Here is a 14,022-nt window from a genome sequence, read left to right as displayed (position 1 = left end):
CCTTCCTTTGTGGAGTTTACTTTCTAATGGAGGAAACAGACCATAGCAAGATAGATAAGTAAATTATAAAGTGCAGGAAAAACAAAGCATAAAAGGGCAATGTAAAAGAGATACAATTTTAAATAAAAGGTTTCGGGGTGGCTCCCACTAAAAAGGCGACATTTGAACAAACACTTGGAGGTGACAGAGTAAGCCATGTGGTTTTTTAGAGGGAGAGAGTTCCAGGCAGAGGAAACAGCTTGTGTGAAGATCTTGACGTTTGAAAGTGCTTTGAATATTTGTGAAATCGTGAGGAAGCTGCTGTGGCTGGGTGGTTCGTGCAAGGTGAAGAGAGAAGGCCAAAGACAGAATGTGACGGCTGGGGACACAAAGCACCTAGCGCCTTGTAAGCCATTCTAAGGACTTGGACTTTTGCTCCAAGTGACGTGGAAATTTGTCTCTGGTTTTTGAACAGAGGAATGACTTTACCGAACTTATTTTTCAATGAGATCACTTTGGTTGCTGTGTTGGGTATAGAATGAAAGGGAGCAAGACAGACACAAAGACACCATTAGAAAGCTATTGTAATGGTCTATGGGAGGTGATGGTTGCTAAGAAAGGGCAATAGCAGTGATGGAGGTGAAAAGTTGTCACACTATCAATAACTTTTAAAAGTAGAGCCAACAGGATTTGCTGAAAGACTAGATATAGGAGCAAAAGGAAGAGAGGAGTCAAGGGTAATCCTTAGAGTTTTGGCCTGAGCAATTTGAAGGGCAGAGGTTCCATCCACTGACATGGTGAAGCATGTGAGAAAAGCAGGTTTTGGGAAGGTTGCTCAAGAGCTCAGTTCTGGACAAAGTAGGCTGGAGATGTCTACCAAACAGCCAAACGGAGATGCCAAGTTGGTGACTGAATATACAGTTCTGGAGTTCAGGAGAATGGTCTAGTCTGGAGACATATATTTGGCCATTGTTGTAGGCAGAACAATGTCCACCCAAAAGATGTTCACGGGCTAATCCTCAGAACCTGTGAATATATTTCCTTACATGGCAACAAAAGGACTTTGCCGATGTGATTAAAGGGATGCACCTTGAGATAGGTGATTATCCTGGATTCTCTGGGCAGGCCCAGTGGAATCAAATGGGTCCTTACAAGCAGAGAACTCTTCCCACTGTGGCCAAAGAAGGCTCCAAGAGATAAGATTTTGCGGACTTTGAAAATAGAGGAAGGTAGCCACAAGCTCAGAAACGCAGGTAGCATCTAGAAGCTGAAAAAGGCAAGGAAACAGATTCTTCCCTAGAACCTCTAGAAAGGAAGGCAGCCCCACTGACAGGTTGATTTCAGCCCAGTGAGACCCATGTCAGACATCTGACCTAAAAACTGTAAGGTGAATTCATGTTATTTTAAGCTGCTATAGAAAATTAATGCCAACATCATCAATATAGAGATGATATTTAAATCCATAAGAGACGGAAGGGAGAAGATGTCTTGGGACTGAGCCTTAGGGTATTTGAATGTTAAGTCGGGGAAATGAGGACCCAACAGAGATGACTGAGAAGCAGTGGACACAAGATAGGAGGCAAAGAGGAGAAAACGGTGCTCTAGAGGTCAAGACAAGAATCTGTGTCACATGCTGCTACATGGTTAAGTAAGATGGGGATCAAATTAAGAAAGAAGACAGAACAAGGAGAGCATATGTGCTCAGGCCAGCTGCTATACAGAAGGAAGAATGCGGACCCTGGTACTTACTACAGGAGAGACAGGCAGGGCGCAGTGGCTCATACCTATAACCCCAGCACTCTGGAAGGCTGAGATCATGGGAGGATCGCATGAGTCCAGTAGTTCAAAACCAGCCTGGGCAACACAGTAAGAACCCCATCTTTACAAAAAATACAAAAATTAGCTGGGAGTGGTGGCACACACCTGCAGTCTCAGCTACTCAGGAGGCTGAGATGAGAGGATTGCTTGAGCCTGGGGGTTGAGGCTGCAATGAGCTGTGATTGCACCACTGCACACCAGCCTGAGCAATGGAGGGAGACTTTGTCTCAAAACAAAACTAAACAAAGCAAAAACTTATGGAAGAAACACATGAATGGCACCCACTCAGAGTGCTGACTTTTTCATACAGAGGGACTCTGGTCACTAGGAAACTTAGCCCAACTAGAATACTGGAATATTTCCAATCATATTGGCATTCCTTCCCTTTGGGGAGGGAGGGTATGAAAGTCAGCAGTAGAGAGGAAAGAAGAGGAAAGAGGAGCAGAATGAACTTTCAACTTTCTCTTACATTATTGCCTTTCCTTTTACCACCCAACATAGTCTTAGCCCTCCAAGGCCCTCACTTGTTAAACAGCATATTCCCTAAGCCCAGGGGAGTTAACATAATAGCTCAAGACCAGAATATCATTTTCTCTTAAAGAAAATATGACCAGCTGGGCACGGTGGCTCACGCCTGTAGTCCCAGCACTTTGGGAGGCCGAGGCGGGTGAATCACGAGGCCAGGAGTTCAAGACCAGCCTGGCCAACATGGTGAAACCCCGTCTCTACTAAAAATACAAAAATTAGCCCGGTATGGTGGCGGGCTCCTGTAATCCCAGCTACTGGGTAGGCTGAGGCAGAGAATTGCTTGAACCTGGGAGGCGGAGGTTGCAGTGAGCCAAGATTGTGTCACTGCACTCCAGCCTGGGTGACAGAGCAAGATTCCGTTTAAAAAAAAAAAAGAAAAAAGGAAAAGAAAATACGACCTCATCAAAATTAAAACACACAACCTTTCAGTACCTGGCATTTTATATCAACCATAGCTTCAGACAATGTTTTGTTTTGCCTTCCTTCACCTCGAAACTCAAGAGTTAGCTGATCATCTCTAAGAGACTGATTGAAGTCAGGTGAGGAGAACCCTTGTGACTTCAGACAAATATAGCCCTTATCACACGGTCTCATACTGAGTTGTAGTTATTTGTGTACTTGCTCATCTTCTTCACCAGACTTGAAGTCCTCTGAGAGGGAGACTGTGCCCTTTCATCACTGAATTACAAGAACAATAATTCCTGAACTTCCCATTCATTGAACTTGTCATACAAGTCAGACATGGTGCTAACTGCTTTCAGGCGTTTAATTGTCAGGCAACTCTGTGAGATGGGCATTATTTATTCCATTTTGCAGGAAGGTTAAGAAATTTACATAATAGTCATATTAAATTGGAGAGTGACAGAGCAGTCCAATGCCCAAATCTGTGCTAAACGATGGCCCCACAAAGATGTCCACATCCTCGTTCCTGGAACCCATGAACACTACTAAATATGGAAAATTGGACTTTGCAGATGTGATTAAATTAAGGATTTTTGAGATGGGAAGTTTATTCTGGATTATCCAACTGGGCTCAATGTAATCACAAGGGTCCTTCTGAGAGGAAGGCAGGACGTCAGGTTGAGTAGGAGGAGATGTGAAGAGAGAAACAAAAGTTGAAGGGATGATGAAGGAGCCATGAGCCAAGGAATGTAGATGGTCTCAAAAAGCCGCAAAAGACCAGGAAACAGATTCTTCCCTAGAACCTCCAGAAAGGAACAGAAACAGCCCTGCTAACATCTTGATTTTGGATTTCCGGACTTGAGAACAGTAAGATAAGAAATTTGTGTTGTTTTAAGCCACTGAGTTCATGGGAATTTGTTACAGCATCCATAGGAAACAGATGCAGTGCTCTCTGCCTGTGTCATTCTGTGATCTTTACACCCCGGGACCTAAGGCAGTGCCCGACATGCAGAGCACTCCATGAATGTTTGCTAAGTGAACTGCTGAAGGAGGAGGAGATTCTCCTCTAAGCCTTCTCCTGCCTGGCACAACCTAAACTGACCAAGAGAATCCAGCTTACCTCAGAGACAGGCGGGCAGGAGCAGCCCAGGTAAATCTGAGTTGATATGTCTTTTCCTTATTGCTAAGTTGGATGGATGAGCTAATTATAATCTGAACCGTGTTTTGTGTCAGTCATTGCACCCCTGGAAGACATAACAAAATATAAACCTAGTTTACAGCTGTGATTTAGAGCTCCAGGGGTGGAGGTAGGTCAAAGAAAGAGAATTATCTATTTTTATATCAACAACTTCGGACCTTTTTTCTATTTTCTACAGCACTGTATTAAGCATCACAAATGATCCAGTTGAAATTATAAGCAGTATTAGTCAAAAGATGAGCAGAGATCATATTTCACAATCGAATTCCTTTATAAAAGTACTTCATGACAAATTGGAGAAACAAATACACACACATATATGTAATGCAAATAACTACCTTCTCCTTTCTCTGAAACCATCCTTGCCTGTCCTTTAAACAAGGAAGGTAATATTTTCTATGTCAATATTCATAAGGGTAAAGTTTTCCAAATTAATAAAATCAATACATCAGAGGCATTCAAGCCAGAGTGACTCCATCTTGAATAGGGGCTGGGTAAAATGAGGCTGAGACCTGCTGGGCTGTATTCCCAGGAGGTGAGGCATTCTTAGTCACAGGATGAGACTGGGGATTGGCATAAGATGCAGGTCACAAAGACCTCACTGATAAAACAAGATGTGGTAAAGAAGCCGGCCAAAACCCACCAAAATCAGGAGGGGGACAAAAGCGACCTCTGGCTATCCTCACTGCTTATTTTACGTTAATTATAATGCATTAGCATGCTAAAAGACACTCCCACCAGCACCATGACAGTTTACAAATGCCATGGCAACATTGGGAAGTTACCCTATATGGTCTAAAATGGGAAGAATCCTCAGTTCTGGGAATCCCCGCCCCTTTCTTGGAAAACTCATGAATAATCCACCCCTTATTTAGCATATGATCAAGAAATAAACATAAAAATAGCCAACCCGCTTTTTATGGAGCAGCCATTCTTTTGCTTCTTTACTTCCGTAATAAACTTGCTTTCAGTTTACTCTATGGACTCCCCTAGAACTCTTTCTTGCACAAGATCCAAGAATGCTTTCTTGGGGGTCTAGATTGGGACCGCTTTCCAGTAACAAATACACCCCATAGCTTAGAGGCTTATGAAATGAAGCTGCTTTAGAAACCTGAAAATTATTTAGATTTCACAAATGGCTTGTGATGCCATGGAGAGTTATTTCCCTTTTGGCATCCCGGTTTCTCTAGCCAGTGAAAATCCTACACTTAGAAAGCAGAAAGTTCAAAACAGTTTCTGATCTTTCAAACACACGTACCACATAAGCACAACGATAGTTAAAACCCCAACTAAAAACAATCATTTAGAACTGAATCTCAAATTCATATATTTGTAGTTCATAATCTATTTGTAGTTGACCAAGAAGGTAAAATAAATTAATGGGTAGATGTAAGCTAAGATCAGTCATTGCCCTTAGTCTAGAACTTCTGATTAGATTGGTAACTCCCATGGCATTCCCCCAAGGCTCTAAGTGGTCCTGAGTAGCTTTAGAATCTGAATAAATCACACATACTAGGGATCCATCGAGATCACTAGAAACTCAATTTATTTGTGACCTGAGGCAGGATTTTGTTGCTTCTCAGATTAACAGTTAAAAATGTTTTGCTTTTCTGCCTCAGGGGTATTCATTTGATGTATGAGGCAGGGAGATTATTAAATCTTTGTTGCCTTCCAAAGATGTAAATTAAACCACAGCCCCTCCTTAGCCACTTTCCCTGTATGAACTGCTGATTTCTTAACTTGTCACTCTTGCATGCTCATCAAAACAACCACACCTATGATTAATTATTCCTGTTTATTTAAGGGTGCTTGTCATTCTAACTTTTTGCGGACAGGATATTACAAAGTCTCCTGATTTCTTTGCAGAACTGTGGCATGAAGACTTTTAAAGGACTAATCATTTCTATGGATATATTTTAAAAGAACAGTGGCATGTATGTAACTATATCTTGTTCTATTCATTTTAAATAAAGCTGCCCTTCATTTTGGCTTCCCTTGCCTGGTCATGAACATCACATTGGCTGGTTTTGTCTCCAAAAGACTTTGAAGAGGTCCGACATTAAATGGTCCAACATAAACTCTAAAGTTCTTTTTTCCATTTTGTCACTCACAATTCAATTCAATGTAGACAGTATTTATTTATCTTCTATGTGGCAAGCAGCAAATATGGACTTGTTCATTCATTCCTTCGTACAATATTTATTTAATGTATTTTATGTGCCAGTAATGGCAGTAGGCGTATTGTTCACTGTTCAAAACAGTGAACAGTCCTTTCCTCCACTGGATTTACAGCCTTGTTACTTCCCTTCCCAAGGCATTTGTCTCTACATATTACGAACAGGAGATAATAAAACGACAATGAGAACCTGGATAAAAGGGAAGAAAAGCACAGCGTTCTCCCTCTGAAGTTTGCACAGAATACACAGTAAGTTGAGTCAGGTTTAAGAAGACATCTGCAAGGCTCTTCCCCCATCCTGGTCCAGAGTGGGTCTGCAGGACTGAACTGCATTGAAACTATGGCATTTCACCTCTTTCTATTCTCCTTGACCTGCCATATCATAGATCATCTGGTTTGCTGAATAATCACTGAACCAAAAAGTTTTCAAATGAATTTTGGAGGCATAGCTGCCTAGCCTCTGCCACAAGAAAAAAATCACCTTACTAGTTTAAATGGTTGAAAAATCATCTTATTATTATTTTTGTTTTAGATATAGGTTCCTGATTATATCCTTGTCTCTCTTTAAAAGTTTTTATTATCTTGGGAGGCCAAGGGAGGAGGATCACTTGAGGCCAGAAGTTCAAGACCAGCCTGGTCAACATATCAAGATCCCATATCTACAAAATGTAAAAAATTAGCCAGGCATGGCAGTGCACATCTGTAGTCCTAGCTACTTGGGAGGCTAAAGCAGGAGGATCGCGTGAGCCCAGGAGTTCAATGCTGCAGTGAGCTGTGATAGTGCCAATGCACTCCAGCCTGGGTGATAGAGTGAGTTTGTCTCAAAACAAAAAGTTTTATTATGGAAATTGTCAAACAGAAAAAATTGAGATAATAAGATAATGAATCCCCAAGTACCTATCACCTAGCTTCAGTGATTATCAAAATGTTGCTGTTCTTGTCTACCTACCACCTTTCTCTCTCCCTTCACTTTTCTTTTTGTGTTTGAATATTTTAAAATAAACCTCTGGCTTGACATGGTGGCTCATGCCTGTAATCCCAACATTTTGGGAGGCCGAGGCGGGTGGATCACCTGAGGTTGGTACTTTGAGACCAGCCTGACCAACATGAAGAAACCCTGTCTCTACTAAAAATACAAAATTAGCCGGGCGTGGTGGCGCATGCATGTAATCCCAGCTACTCGGGAGGCTGAGGCAGGAGAATTGCTTGAACCCAGGAGGCCGAGCTTACAGTGAGCCGAGATCATGCCATTGCACTCCAGCCTGGGCAACAAGAGTGAAACTCCATCTCAAAAAAAAAAAAAACTCTGCTATCATACCATTTAACCTCTGAATCCATCAGAACGTCTCTCTAACAAATAAGATTTTAAAAACATAACTATAATATCATTGCAATATCTAACAAAATAATTATATTTCTTTAATATCTTGTAATCCCTAGCCCAAGTTCGAATGTTCCTGATTCTCTGGAAAAAAAAAATCCTTTTGGATTGAAATAGGGTCCAAACAAGGTCTATACATTAGATTTGGCTGATATGTCTTTCACTTACACCTTTTCTCTCCATGTCCTTTTGAATATCACCAAAATGATCTTCAATATTTGATTTTTATCCAGGATAACTAAATCTGTCCAAACCTAACATATGCTGCTGGTGAAACCTCATTATGTAATATTTTTCAAGGACAAACTACCAAAAGAAAAGGTGATCATACAAGTTATCATGCAAACAGAGAAACTGAGTGAAAAGTGAGTGCTGTTAATAATTATACTGGTGTAAACCAGGACGAACAGTCACCTATGAATAGAAGATATTAGGGGTAAAAAGGAGGATCAGGTTTCTGGTTTCAACTCTGGAACTGGGGAGCTGGAAAAGAACTAGAAAGAATACCTCTCCCACACTTAAAATTAATTTAAAAAAAGTAAGTTGAACGAATTTCAAGTTAACAGCTTTTCTTGGATCCATCAAAGAATTGAAGAAACAACTAGTTTCTTTGAAGAAGCACCAACTAGCCCAAAATCAAAGGAAAGAGAAGTGTCTACAGGAAAAGTCAGATGCAGGCATTTGTTTACGTGGGGCAGTTGAACACCCAGAAGAACTGTGAAGAAACTGGTGGAATCTGAGTATTGGCAGGTGACAGAATATGGCCTCAGATACAAATGGAGTTTACACCACTCACAGGCTTCTCTCTACAGGCCCTAGTGGATGCTCATAAACAATGATGGCAGCAGTGCTGAGAAGACATGCTTAGGGGAGGCGAGAAGCAGTTGTTGCAGGAAGGGCATGGATACCTGCCCAGATCCTTCTTCCCTATCTCCCCTGTTAAAACAAAAGCAATACAAGAAAACCCAACAACTTCACCTAGAGTGGGGAATAAGAGCAACAAGCACTATCGCCCTTAGGGCACTCCTGAATACCAACTGCAGCTTTGGGAAGGAAATTGTTAAAAAAAATATATATATATATATCCTCCACACCTCAGGGAAGAGCAGGAGTATATGCTGGGCTCAGAACTATCACTGGGGAGAAACAGAAGCATGAAAAAGGTCACACTCCTGAGACCCAGAGACACAGTATCCACTCAACACTGAGGCTTAGTCAGAACAACAAGGAACACTTCCTTTACCTGCCACCACCAGAGCAAGAAGCATCTCACAGCAACAGCAGATGACTGCTGAGAGGGCCCAGAGAGAAGCAAGGACATGGAGAGAAACTGTCTAGGGGTCACTGCATAAGGAGCAAGTGTAAGGCTAAGGGTAGGCCCAACATTGAGAAAAGTCTATTCAGTGGGTAAACCAGCCCTGCTCCTAATACAACATTTTATTAGAAGAATTGGAAGTCTCTGGTACACTGAGGATAGCCCTGTGAACAACAAACCCCCAAAGCCACCTCAACGCCTGTCTAGGTTGATTCACATTCCACACTAAAAATCTAGAAAAAGAGGCCGGGCACGGTGGCTCATGCCTGTAATCCTAGCACTTTGGGAGGCCGAGGTGGGTGGATTGCCTGAGGTCAGGAGTTCAAGACCAGCCTGGCCAACATAGTGAAACCCTGTCTCTACTAAAAAATATATAAAAAATTAGCTGGGCATGGTGGTGGGCACCTGTAATCCCAGCTACTAGGGAGGGTGAGGCAGGAGAATCACTTGAACCTAGGAGGTGGAGGTTGCAGTGAGCCAAGATCGTGCCATTGCACTCCAGCCTGGGCAACAAGAGTGAAACTCTGTCTCAAAAAAAAAAAAAAACAAAAAAAATCTAGAAAAAGAAAAAATGTACCACATTTGCAGGCATAAAAACTATTTACCTCAATCAGTGCTGTCCAGTGTTCAATAAAAAAGTAAATAAAGTACATGGTATATAAAACAAAAACGAAAATAAAAAGCCCCACAATGCCAAGAGACAAAGCAATCAACAGAACCAGACTCATATATGACACAGATATCGGAACTATTAGATAAGGAATTTAAAATAGCTATGACAAATATATTGAAGTTTCCAGTGAAAGAACTGGACAACATGCATTGTCAGATGGGTAATTTCAGTAGAGATAATGACAACTGTAAGAAAAAAATCCAATGAGGCTGTTAAAAGTGAAAAACACAGAAACAAGATCAAGACCAAGTGACATCAAGATTGTCACTGACAGGCTCATCAGTAGACTTGACAGTGCTAAGGGAAAAATTGGTGAATTTGAAATCATCCAAACTGAAAGAGAATAAAGAGTAAAAAATAAAAACAGCACCTAGCATCCAGAAACTATAGGACAATATAAAATGATCTAACAGATGTATAGCTAGAATTCCAGAAGGAAAAAAGAGAGAGATGAGGTAGCATAAATATAAGAAGGGATAATGCCTGAGAATTTCCAACATTAATGACATACATTAAACTACAGATCCAAACCAACAACCAAGATAAATACCAAGCCAGAGATAGACATATCATATTCAGGTTCTGAAAACACAAAACAAAGTCTTGAAGGAAAGCAGCAGGGGTAAAAAAGACACATTAACACAGAGAAATAAACAGCCATCTTATTAGAAACCATGCAAGTCGGAAGACAATAGAGTAACATTTTTAAAGGACTAAAAGAAAAAATAGTGTCAATACAGAATTCTCTACCTGGTGAAAATATCTTTCAAAAATAAAAGATAAAAAGACTTTCTTAGAAAAGAAAACTCATTAAATTAATTGTCATCAGGACTAAACCATAAAAATTTTAAAGAATATTCTTCAGAAAGAGAAATTTGATACCACATACATAGATTTAGATGAAGAAACAAATAATGCTAGAAACGGCATAAATAAAAATAACAATTTTGTTTTTATCAGTTTTAATTGTTCTGAAAAGGAACAATTTAAGCAAAAATGTGGAACTATATTGTGCCTTGTAGCATACATAGAAGTAACATAGGAGACAAAAATAGCACAAAGAATGAGACAGACTGATTGGAAACATGAGTATAAGGTCCTCATACCACACATAGGAGTATAATATTACTTGAGGGTAGACTCTGATTAATGTGTTATATTGTAACTACTAAAAACTTTTTAAGAGCTATAGGTAGTAAGTCAATAGTATAGATAAATAAATGGAATAATAAAAACTGCTCACTTAACCCAAAAAAGGCAGAAAAAAATGAAATATAAAGAATTTATAGAAAACAGGCAGGAAGATAGATTTTAATCCAATATCAGTATTCACATTAAATGCAAGCAGTTAAAACATCAATTGAAAGGAAGATTTTCAGATATATTAAAAAGCAACTGTATGCTGTCTACAAGAAACCCACTTTAAATATTTTGAAAATAAAAACTAAACACATGAGATGCCGCTAAAATCATGCTTAGAAGAAAATTCATTGCATACATTGCTTATATTTAAAAAGAAGAAAGATCTCAAATCATTCACCTAAGCTTTGACCTAAGAAACTAGACAAAGAAGAGCAAATAAAATTCAAAACAAGCAGAAAGATTTTAAAATACAGCAGAAATCAATAAAATTGGGACAAAGTACACAAAAATAAATAAAACCAAAACCTGTGTTTTTAAAGAGATCAATAAAGTTGATAAAAACTCTAGCCAGATGGAGAAGGAGGAGGAGGAAGAGGAGGAGGAGGAAGGGAGGGAGGGGGAGAGAGAAAGAGAAAAAAGAAAGAGAGAGAAAGGAAGGAAGGAAGGAAGGAGGGAGGGAGGGAAGGAGGGAAAGAAAGGGAGGGAGGGAAGGAGGGAAAGAAAGGGAGGGAGGGAAGGAGGGAAAGAAAGGGAGGGAGGGAAGGAGGGAAAGAAAGGGAGGGAGGGAAGGAGGGAAAGAAAGGGAGGGAGGGAAGGAGGGAAAGAAAGGGAGGGAGGGAAGGAGGCAGGCAGGAAGGAAAGAAGGAAGGAAAAGAGAAAGAAAAGAAAGAAAGAAAGAAAAGGAAAGAAGGAAGGAAGGAAAGAAGGAAGGAAGGAAGCAAGGAAAGAAAGAAAGAAAGAAAGAAAGAAAGAAAGAAAGAAAGAAAGAAAGAAAGAAAGAAAGAAAGAAAGAGAAAAGAAAGGAAGGAAGGAAGGGAGGGAGGAAGGAAGGAAGGGGAGGAGAAGGAGAAAACTGAAATTACGAATTTCAGAAGTTAAAAAGAGGATGTCACTACAGATGCCACAGATATTAATAAGACAAAAGAATAGTATGAAAGACTCAATGCCCATAAATGTAAAAACTTGCATGATATGGAGCAATTCCCTGAATGATACCAACTACCAAAACTCACTCAACAAGTCAACCAGGAGAGTTGTATATCGATTAAAGAAATGAAATTTGTAGTTAAAAACCTTCTAACAAACAGAAATTCCAGTCCCAGATGGTTTCACTAGAGAATTATACCAAACATTTAAGAAAGAAAAATCAATTCTACAGAATTTTTTCCAGAAAATAGAGGAAAAGAGAACACTCCCCAAAGCATTTTATGAGGCCAGCATTACTCTGATGCCAAAACCAGACATTACAAGAAAAGAAAACTGCAGACCAATATTTATTAAGAACATAGATATCAAAATTCTCCAAGAAATTTATCAAATCAAATCCAGAAATATATGAAAGAGATAATATAACCAAGTGGAGTTTATCCCAGGAATACAAAGCAGATTCAACATTCAAAAATTAGCCAAAACAGCTGGGTGCAGTAGCCTCACACTTGTAATCCCAGTGCTTTGGGAAGCCAACAGGGAGGATGGTTTGAGCCCAGGAGTTCAAGACCAGCCTAAGCAACATAGTGAGACCCTCACCTCTACAAAAAAAAAAGTTGTTTATTAATCAGCCAATATAATTCACCATCTTAACAGTCTAAAGAAGAAAAACCACATGGTCACCTCTACAATTACAGAAAAGGCATTTGACAAAATTCAACATCCATTCATGTGTTTTCTTTTAATCTCAAAAAAATAGGAATAGAAGGAAACTTTCTTAATAGGATGAAGGACTTTTACTGAAAAACTCTACATCTAATACCAAAATGATAAAAGACCATTTCTCCCTAAGATTAGGACTAAGGCAAGGAAGTACTTCCTCACAGCACTCCTACTCAACATCATAGTGGAAATCCTAGCTAGAACAAAATGGCAAGAAAATGAAATAAAAAGCAGAGAGACTGGAATAGAAGAAATAATAAGAACACAAACAACCCAAACTAAGAAAAAACCAGATTCTGTGTCACAGAATGGTGATGGTCAGGGAAGGCGAATGGGGCTAGGGCTTAGGTGCTCTGTGAAAGTCTTTCTGAGAAGATGACATTTGAGCTGAAATTTTAAGGATAGAGTAAAGCCAGCCATGAAAAAAAAATTACACATACACACAATGTATTTGTATGTTACGCTCTATCCAGGATTTCTCAGTTCCTAAACTTACAGCTTCAGAGTTCACTCCTCACTGCCTCTAAGTTCTCCAATTGCAAAAGACTCTAATCAGCTGAAATCATCTTTTGGTCTTACATTCCAGACAGCTGACCAAACTTGGTCCAATCAACTGATAAAGGAGAGGGTGGGCTGGAAGGTAAGAAGGTCACAAGGTTTAAGCAACAGGAATTAGGCAGGCAAATCTTAAAAGGTGATGGGGAGCAGTTTAGCAATTATTGACACTTCTCTGCAGGAACAAAATTAATAAGCCTCTATCCTTATGTAAAAACGAATTGACCAATAAATTCCAAATACTGAAAATTGATAAATCCAGATAAAGGATATAAGACAGTCATTGTACAATTCTTGCATGTTTTCTGTAGGTTTCAAATTTTTCAAAAAATAAAGTTGGAGGGAAAAAAAGAAACCTGCATATCTTGAATTATACATTCTTGAATATATGTTACAGATGACATAACTTGGAACTCTTTGTGAGTCAAAGCAATTTTAAACAAAATACAAAGATTAGAAAACAACTTACCTGTATACTATTGTATTCCTGGTCTTTGAAATCCTAGTTAAAATTCTTCTGCTAACTATCAGAGTCTCCAAAATTCACCCCCTTAATTGCAGAGTTTACAGAAAAAAAAAAAGTCTTTAACATTATCTGCCATTTCAATAGCACAAGGGCAGAAATAATATTTAAGTAAGCAAAGTACAGTGTATCTCTGGAAGTCTAGTTAATGGAACCTTGGAAATTAAAAAGCATTAATTACTTGCCCCTTATTCTGCTAATTGATTTAGGAACCAGAAATACAATACAGCTATTTCACACAGAGACCTATTTAGCCTGAAATGAACTCCAAGTTTTCTGTACCACCTCAATTTTCATAAGAGATTTAATCAACATTAGCAGAAATATGCATATTCTTAAAACTGATGTGCTCAGGCATTAGTAACTATGTTCAAATACCACAGGTGACTAATTAGTAACTATTAGGCCAGGTGTGAACTATATTAATAAAACCACTTTCATTACTGTAATTAAATTTAAGTA

General features: G+C 39.4%; 1 protein-coding gene across 1 annotated transcript in view; it reads right to left on the bottom strand.

Annotated features, from left to right (window-relative positions):
- HYDIN (HYDIN axonemal central pair apparatus protein) overlaps positions 1-14,022 on the bottom strand; it is a 488,520-nt gene that overhangs the window by 457,747 nt on the left and 16,751 nt on the right. Inside the window, exon 5 of the mRNA XM_063654515.1 lies at positions 3,848-3,971. The gene's annotated coding sequence lies outside the window, so the exon portion shown is untranslated. The remainder of the gene's footprint in view (positions 1-3,847; positions 3,972-14,022) is intronic.

Source organism: Pongo pygmaeus, chromosome 18, assembly GCF_028885625.2.
Source record: "Pongo pygmaeus isolate AG05252 chromosome 18, NHGRI_mPonPyg2-v2.0_pri, whole genome shotgun sequence".
In the NCBI taxonomy this organism is placed as follows: Eukaryota; Metazoa; Chordata; class Mammalia; order Primates; family Hominidae; genus Pongo; species Pongo pygmaeus.
This window is presented reverse-complemented; position numbering and strand designations above follow the sequence as displayed.